Source organism: Catharus ustulatus, chromosome 37 (assembly GCF_009819885.2).
Source record: "Catharus ustulatus isolate bCatUst1 chromosome 37, bCatUst1.pri.v2, whole genome shotgun sequence".
NCBI classification, from domain to species: domain Eukaryota; kingdom Metazoa; phylum Chordata; class Aves; order Passeriformes; family Turdidae; genus Catharus; species Catharus ustulatus.
Window position 1 is genome coordinate 1,267,475 of NC_046257.1, and position 7,964 is coordinate 1,275,438.

A 7,964-nucleotide genomic window follows, 5' to 3' on the forward strand; every position below is an offset into this window, starting at 1 on the left:
GGATTGATGGGGAGGGGTCTGAGCACACCTGGATTGATGGGGAGGGGTCTGAGCACACCTGAGGGAGGGGTCTGAGCACACCTGGATTGATGGGGAGGGGTCTTAGCACACCTGGGGGAGGGGTCTCAGCACACCTGGATTAATGGGAGGGGTCTCAGCACACCTGGGGGAGGGGTCTGAGTGTACCTGAGTTCATGGGGAGGGGTCTGAGCACACCTGGATTGATGGGAGGGGTCTCAGCACACCTGGATTAATGGAGAGGGGTCTGAGCGCACCTGGATTGATGGGGAGGGGTCTGAGTGCACCTGGATTGATGGGAGGGGTCTCAGCACACCTGGGGAGGGGTCTGAGTGCACCTGAGTTCATGGGGAGGGGTCTCAGCACACCTGGATTAATGGGGAGGGGTCTCAGCACACCTGGATTGATGGGAGGGGTCTGAGCACACCTGGATTGATGGGGAGGGGTCTGAGCACACCTGGATTTATGGGGAGGGGTCTCAGCACACCTGGGGAGGGGTCTGAGTGCACCTGAGTTAATGGGAGGGGTCCTAGTGCACCTGGGGAGGGGTCTCAGCACACCTGAGGGAGGGGTCTCAACACACCTGGATTGATGGGGGAGGGGTCCCAGCACACCTGGATGGATGGGAGGGGTCTCAGCACACCTGGGATAATGGGGAGGGGTCTCAGCACACCTGGATTGATGGGGAGGGGTCTGAGCACACCTGGATTTATGGGAGGGGTCTGAGCACACCTGGATTGATGGGGAGGGGTCTGAGCACACCTGGATTTATGGGGAGGGGTCTGAGCACACCTGGATTGATGGGAGGGGTCTCAGCACACCTGGATTGATGGGGAGGGGTCTCAGCACACCTGGATTAATGGGAGGGGTCTGAGCACACCTGGATTGATGGGGAGGGGTCCCAGCACACCTGGATTGATTGGGGAGGGGTCTCAGCACACCTGGATTGATGGGAGGGGTCTCAGCACACCTGGGTCGATGGGAGGGGTCTGAGTGCACCTGGGGAGGGGTCTGAGTGCACCTGGATTGATGGGGAGGGGTCTCAGCACACCTGGATTGGTGGGGAGGGGTCTCAGCACACCTGAGGGAGGGGTCTCAGCACACCTGGATTAATGGGGAGGGGTCTCAGCACACCTGGATTAATGGTGAGGGGTCTCAGCACACCTGGATTTATGGGGAGGGGTCTCAGCACACCTGGATTAATGGGAGGGGTCTGAGCACACCTGGATTGATGGGGAGGGGTCTCAGCACACCTGGGGAGGGGTCCCAGCACACCTGGATTGATGGGGAGGGGTCTGAGTGCACCTGGGGGAGGGTCTAAGCGCACCTGGATTAATGGGGAGGGGTCTCAGCACACCTGGATTGATGGGGAGGGGTCTCAGCACACCTGGATTTATGGGAGGGGTCTGAGCACACCTGAGGGAGGGGTCTCAGCACACCTGGATTGATGGGGAGGGGTCAGAGTGCACCTGGGTTGATGGGGAGGGGTCTGAGCACACCTGGGGAGGGGTCTGAGCACACCTGGATTGGTGGGGAGGGGTCTGAGTGCACCTGGGGAGGGGTCTGAGCACACCTGGATTAATGGGGAGGGGTCTGAGTGCACCTGGATTGATGGGGAGGGGTCTGAGTGCACCTGGATTGATGGGAGGGGTCTGAGTGCACCTGGATTGATTGGGGAGGGGTCCCAACACACCTGGATTGATGGGGAGGGGTCTCACCTGAGGGGGGATCCCCACGACGCCCCCTCCCTGACCCCTCCCCCTCTACCCCCCCGCAGCCCCTCCCCCGCCTGCCTGGAGCAGTGCAGCCCCGCCCCCAGCGCCGGCCCCGCCCCCAGCCCCGCCCCCAGCCCCTTGGCGGGCGGGGGTCCGCGGGGGCCGGGCCCGGGGGGCTACGAGGAGCCGATCCCGAGCGCCGGCGCCACCGGGCTGGAGCTGCTGCCGCGGCTGCGCAGCGAGTACGGGGGATGGGGGGGCTGGGGGGGGTGGGGAGGGGCGTGGGGACCCCCCCCGTGACCCCACCGTGACCCCCCGGTGACCCCTCGGTGACCCCCCTGTCCCCCCCAGGGACCTGCTGCACATGGGGGTGGCGCTGGCCGGGCACCAGCAGCGGATCCTGGAGGGGGCGCCGAGCCCGCGGGACCCCCCCCAAAGGGGACCCCCAGTGAGGGCTCCGCCCCTTCCGGCACCTTCCGGCGCCGTCTTCCGGGGCAAGATGGCGGCCGGGGGTCGGCGATGAGGGAGGTGAGGATGGGGAGCAAGATGGCTGCCGGGACAAAATGGCTGTCAGGACAAAATGGCTGACATGACAAAATGGCTGCAATTGTAAGATGGCTGTCAGGACAAAATGGCTGCAATTCCAAGATGGCTGCCATTCCAAGATGGCTGCCAGGACAACATAGACACCATTCCAAGATGGCTGCGAAGACAAAATGGCTGTCAGGACAAAATGGCCGCAATTCCAAGATGGCTGCCAGAACAACATGGCCTCAATTACAAGATGGCTGCAATTCCAAAATGGCTGCCAGAACAACATGGCCTCAATTACAAGATGGCTGCCAAGACAAAATGGCGGTCTGGACAACATGGTCGCAATTCCAAGATGGCTGCAATTCCAACATGGCTGCCAGGACAAAATGGCCGCAATTCCAAGATGGCTGCCAGGACAAAATGGCTGCAGAGACAACATGGCCGCAATTCCAAGATGGCTGACAGGACAAAATGGCTGTCAGGACAAAATGGCTGACATGACAAAATGGCTGCAATTCTAAGATGGCTGTCAGGACAAAATGGCTGCAATTCCAAGATGGCTGCAATTCCAAAATGGCTGCCAGAACAAAATGGCCACAATTCCAAGATGGCTGCAATTCCAAAATGGCTGCCAGAACAAAATGGTCACAATTCCAAGATGGCTGCCATTCCAAGATGGCTGCCAGGACAACATGGACACCATTCCAAGATGGCTGCGAAGACAAAATGGCTGTCAGGACAAAATGGCCGCAATTCCAACATGGCTGCAATTCCAAAATGGCTGCCAGAACAACATAGCCTCAATTACAAGATGGCTGCCCAGACAAAATGGCTGCAGGGACAACATGGCCACAATTCCAAGATGGCTGTCAGGACAAAATGGCCGCCAGAACAACACGGCCAGCATTCCAAGATGGCTGCCGGGACAAAATGGCCGCCAATTCAATATGGCTCCACTCCATCACGGGTGGGGTTGATCTCAGGGGCGTGGCCTGTGGGGGCGGGGTCACATGATCACCAACGGTCACTGTCACATGATTACGGTGGGCGTGGTCACACAGTCACGTGATCTCGGTGGGCGTGGCCCCTCCCGGTGCTTTTATTGTCCCGCTCGCGGCCAATAAACGCGGCTCATGCAAATGAGGGGGCGGGGCCTCGCCCCAAGGTGTCCCCAGAGTGTCCCCAAGGTCAGCGCCGAGGTCACCGAGGTCCTGGTGTCCCTCTGTCCCTCTGTCCCTCTGTCCCTTTGTCCCTCTGTCCCCTCTGTCCCTCTGTCCCTCTGTCCCCTCTGTCCCCTCTGTCCCTCTGTCCCCTCTGTCCCTCTGTCCCTCTGTCCCTCTGTCCCTCTGTCCTTCCGTCCCCTCTGTCCCTCTGTCCCCTCTGTCCCTCTGTCCCTCTGTCCCTCTGTCCTTCCGTCCCCTCTGTCCCTCTGTCCCCTCTGTCCCTCTGTCCCCTCTGTCCCCCTGTCCCTCTGTCCCTCTGTCCCCCCTGTCCCTCTGTCCCCTCTGTCCCTCTGTCCCCTCTGTCCCTCTGTCCCTCTGTCCCTCTGTCCTGGTGTCCCCTCTGTCCCTCTGTCCCCTCTGTCCCTCTGTCCCCTCTGTCCCTCTGTCCCTCTGTCCCCTCTGTCCCCTCTGTCCCCTCTGTCCCTCTGTCCCCTCTGTCCCTCTGTCCCCTCTGTCCCCTCTGTCCCCTCTGTCCCTCTGTCCCCTCTGTCCTGGTGTCCCCTCTGTCCCCTCTGTCCCTCTGTCCCTCTGTCCCCTCTGTCCCCTCTGTCCCTCTGTCCCTCTGTCCCTTTGTCCCTCTGTCCCCTCTGTCCCCTCTGTCCCTCTGTCCCTCTGTCCCTTTGTCCCTCTGTCCCCTCTGTCCCTCTGTCCCTCTGTCCCCTCTGTCCCTCTGTCCCTCTGTCCCCTCTGTCCCCTCTGTCCCTTTGTCCCTCTGTCCCTCTGTCCCCTCTGTCCCCTCTGTCCCCTCTGTCCCTCTGTCCCTCTGTCCCCTCTGTCCCTCTGTCCCCTCTGTCCCCTCTGTCCCTCTGTCCCCTCTGTCCTGGTGTCCCCAGTGTCACCAAATGCCACCCCAGTCCCGAGTGTCCCCCCCTGTCCCGCTGTCCCCTTTGCTGTCCCCAAGGCCACCCCTGTCCCCGCTGTCCCCGTAGCCCCACATGTCCCTGTCCCACCTGTCCCCAATGTCCCCAATGTCCCCAAGGCCACCCCTGTCCCCACTGTCCCCAATGTCCCCGCCGTCCCCGTGTCCCTCAGCCCCCCCCGTGTCCCCACAGCTGTCCCCAAGGCCACCGCGCCGCCCGACGTCCCCGAGGTCCCCAAGCCCCGCCATGTCCCCGCAGTCCCCGCCGTCCCCAAGGCCACCCCTGTCCCCAAGGTCCCCTCGGTCCCAGCTGTCCCCGGCCAGCGCTCCGGCCGTGCCGCGCAGGGTCCAGGCCAGCAGGGCCAGCCGCAGCCGGACACTGTCACCAGGTGTCACCTCAGTGTCACCCCGTGTCCCCTCGGTGTCCCCCGGTGTCCCCTGGCTGTCCCCTGGTGTCCCCCCGGTGTCCCTCGGTGTCCCCCCAGTGTCCCCAGGTGTCCCCCCGGTGTCCCTTGGTGTCCCCTGGCTGTCCCCTGGTGTCCCCTGGCTGTCCCCCCGTGTCCCCCCGGTGTCCCCTGGTGTCCCCTGGCTGTCCCTCGGTGTCCCCTGGCTGTCCCCAGGTGTCCCCTGGCTGTCCCCAGGTGTCCCCTGGCTGTCCCTTGGTGTCCTCTCAGTGTCCCCTGATGTCCCCTGGCTGTCCCCCGGTGTCCCCCCGGTGTCCCTCGGTGTCCCCTGGCTGTCCCTTGGTGTCCCCTGGCTGTCCCTTGGTGTCCCCCCGGTGTCCCCAGGTGTCCCCTCAGTGTCCCTCGGTGTCCCCGGGCTGTCCCCTGATGTCCCCTGGCTGTCCCTCGGTGTTCCCCTGGTGTCCCTCGGTGTCCCCTGGCTGTCCCTCAGTGTCCCCTGGCTGTCCCTTGGTGTCCCCTGGCTGTCCCCTGATGTCCCCTGGCTGTCCCCTGGTGTCCCCTGGCTGTCCCTCGGTGTCCCCCCGGTATCCCCAGGTGTCCCCCCGGTGTCCCTTGGTGTCCCCTGGCTGTCCCCAGGTGTCCCCTGGCTGTCCCCTGATGTCCCCCCGGTGTCCCTTGGTGTCCCCTTGGTGTCCCCCGGTGTCCCCCCGGTGTCCCCAGGTGTCCCCCGTGTCCCCAGCTCGGCCACCAGCGCGGGCAGCGTGTGGCCGCCCCGGCCCAGCAGGATGTGGCGGAAGGGAGTGACCAGAGGGGACACGAACGGGGACAGCAGCGACGCCTCGGCCTGGGGGGACACGGGGACATGGTCAGGGAGGGGACACGGGGACAGGGAGGGGACACGGGGACATGGTCAGGGAGGGGACAGGGAGGGGACAGTGAGGGGACAGGGAGGGGACACGGTCAGGGGTAGGGACATGGGGACAGTGAGGGGACACGGTCAGGGTGGGGACACGGGGGGGGACAGGGAGGGGACACAGTCAGGGGTGGGGACATGGGGTGACAAGTGGCACACAGAGGTGTGCCAGAGGTGGCACACACAGGTGACACACACAGGTCACAGGTGACACACAGGTGACACAGGTGACAGGTGACACACAGGTGACAGTGACAGGTGACAGGTGACACGTGTGACACAGGTGTGACTCACGGCCATGAGGCGCGCGTTGACACACAGGTGACACACACAGGTGACACTCAGGTGACACAGGTGACACACAGGTGACACTCAGGTGACACAGGTGACACTCAGGTGACACTCACGGCCATGAGGCGCGCGTTGACACACAGGTGTGACAGATGACACAGGTGACACAGGTGACACTCAGGTGACACTGACAGGTGACAGGTGACACTGAGGTGACACAGGTGACACACAGGTGACACAGGTGACACACAGGTGACACTCACGGCCATGAGGCGCGCGTTGACACACACAGGTGACACTGACAGGTGACAGGTGACAATGACAGGTGACACAGGTGACACTCACGGCCATGAGGCGCGCGTTGACACACACAGGTGACACACACAGGTGACATTGAGGTGACACTGACAGGTGACAGGTGACACAGGTGACACTGACAGGTGACAGATGACACAGGTGACAGGTGTGACACACAGGTGACAGGTGTGACTCACGGCCATGAGGCGCGCGTTGACACACACAGGTGACAGGTGACAATGACAGGTGACACTGAGGTGACACTCACGGCCATGAGGTGCGCGTTGACACACAGGTGACACACAGAGGTGACACAGGTGACACACAGGTGACATGGGTGACACAGGTGATAGGTGACACACACAGGTCACACAAGTGACACACAGCTGTCAGGTGACACTCAGGTGACGCAGGTGACGCACAGGTGTGACACAGGTGACTCAGGTGTGACAGGTGACACAGGTGACACTCAGGTGACACTGACAGGTGACAGGTGACACTGAGGTGACACAGGTGACACACAGGTGACACAGGTGACACAGGTGACACTGAGGTGACACTGAGGTGACACAGGTGACACTCAGGTGACACAGGTGACACACAGAGGTGACATTGGTGACACACAGGTGACACTCACGGCCATGAGGCGCGCGTTGACACACACAGGTGACACAGGTGACACTCAGGTGAAACACACAGGTGACACAGGTGACACACACAGGTGACAGGTGACACTCAGGTGACACTCAGGTGACACTCACGGCCATGAGGCGCGCGTTGACACACAGGTGTGACAGATTACACAGGTGACACAGGTGACAGGTGTGACACACAGGTGACAGGTGACACAGGTGACACAGGTGACAAACAGGTGACACAGGTGACACTCACGGCCATGAGGCGCGCGTTGACACACAGGTGACACTGACAGGTGACACAGGTGACACTCAGGTGACACAGGTGACACTCACGGCCATGAGGCGCGCGTTGACACACAGGTGACACACAGGTGACACACAGGTCACACAGGTGACACACAGGTGACAGGTGACAATGACAGGTGACACAGGTGACACAGGTGACACTGAAGTGACACTGACAGGCGACACAGGTGACACAGGTGACAAACAGGTGACAGGTGTGACTCACGGCCATGAGGCGCACGTTGACACACAGGTGACACACAGGTGACAGGTGACACAGGTGACACAGGTGACACTCAGGTGACACTCACGGCCATGAGGCGCGCGTTGACACTCAGGTGACACACACAGGTGACACTCGGGTAACACAGGTGACAGGTGACACAGGTGACAGGTGTGACACACAGGTGACACTCAGGTGACACTCACGGCCATGAGGCGCGCGTTGACACACACAGGTGACACACAGGTGACACAGGTGACAGGTGACACAGGTGACAAACAGGTGACAGGTGACACGGCCATGAGGCGCGCGTTGACACACACAAGTGACAATGACAGGTGACACAGGTGACACTGAGGTGACACAGGTGACAATGACACAGGTGACACTCAGGTGACACAGGTGACACTCAGGTGACACTCACGGCCATGAGGCGCGCGTTGACACACACAGGTGACACACACAGGTGACACTCAGGTGACACACAGGTGACACTGACAGGTGACACTGACAGGTGACACAGGTGACACAGGTGACAGGTGACACGGCCATGAGGCGCGCGTT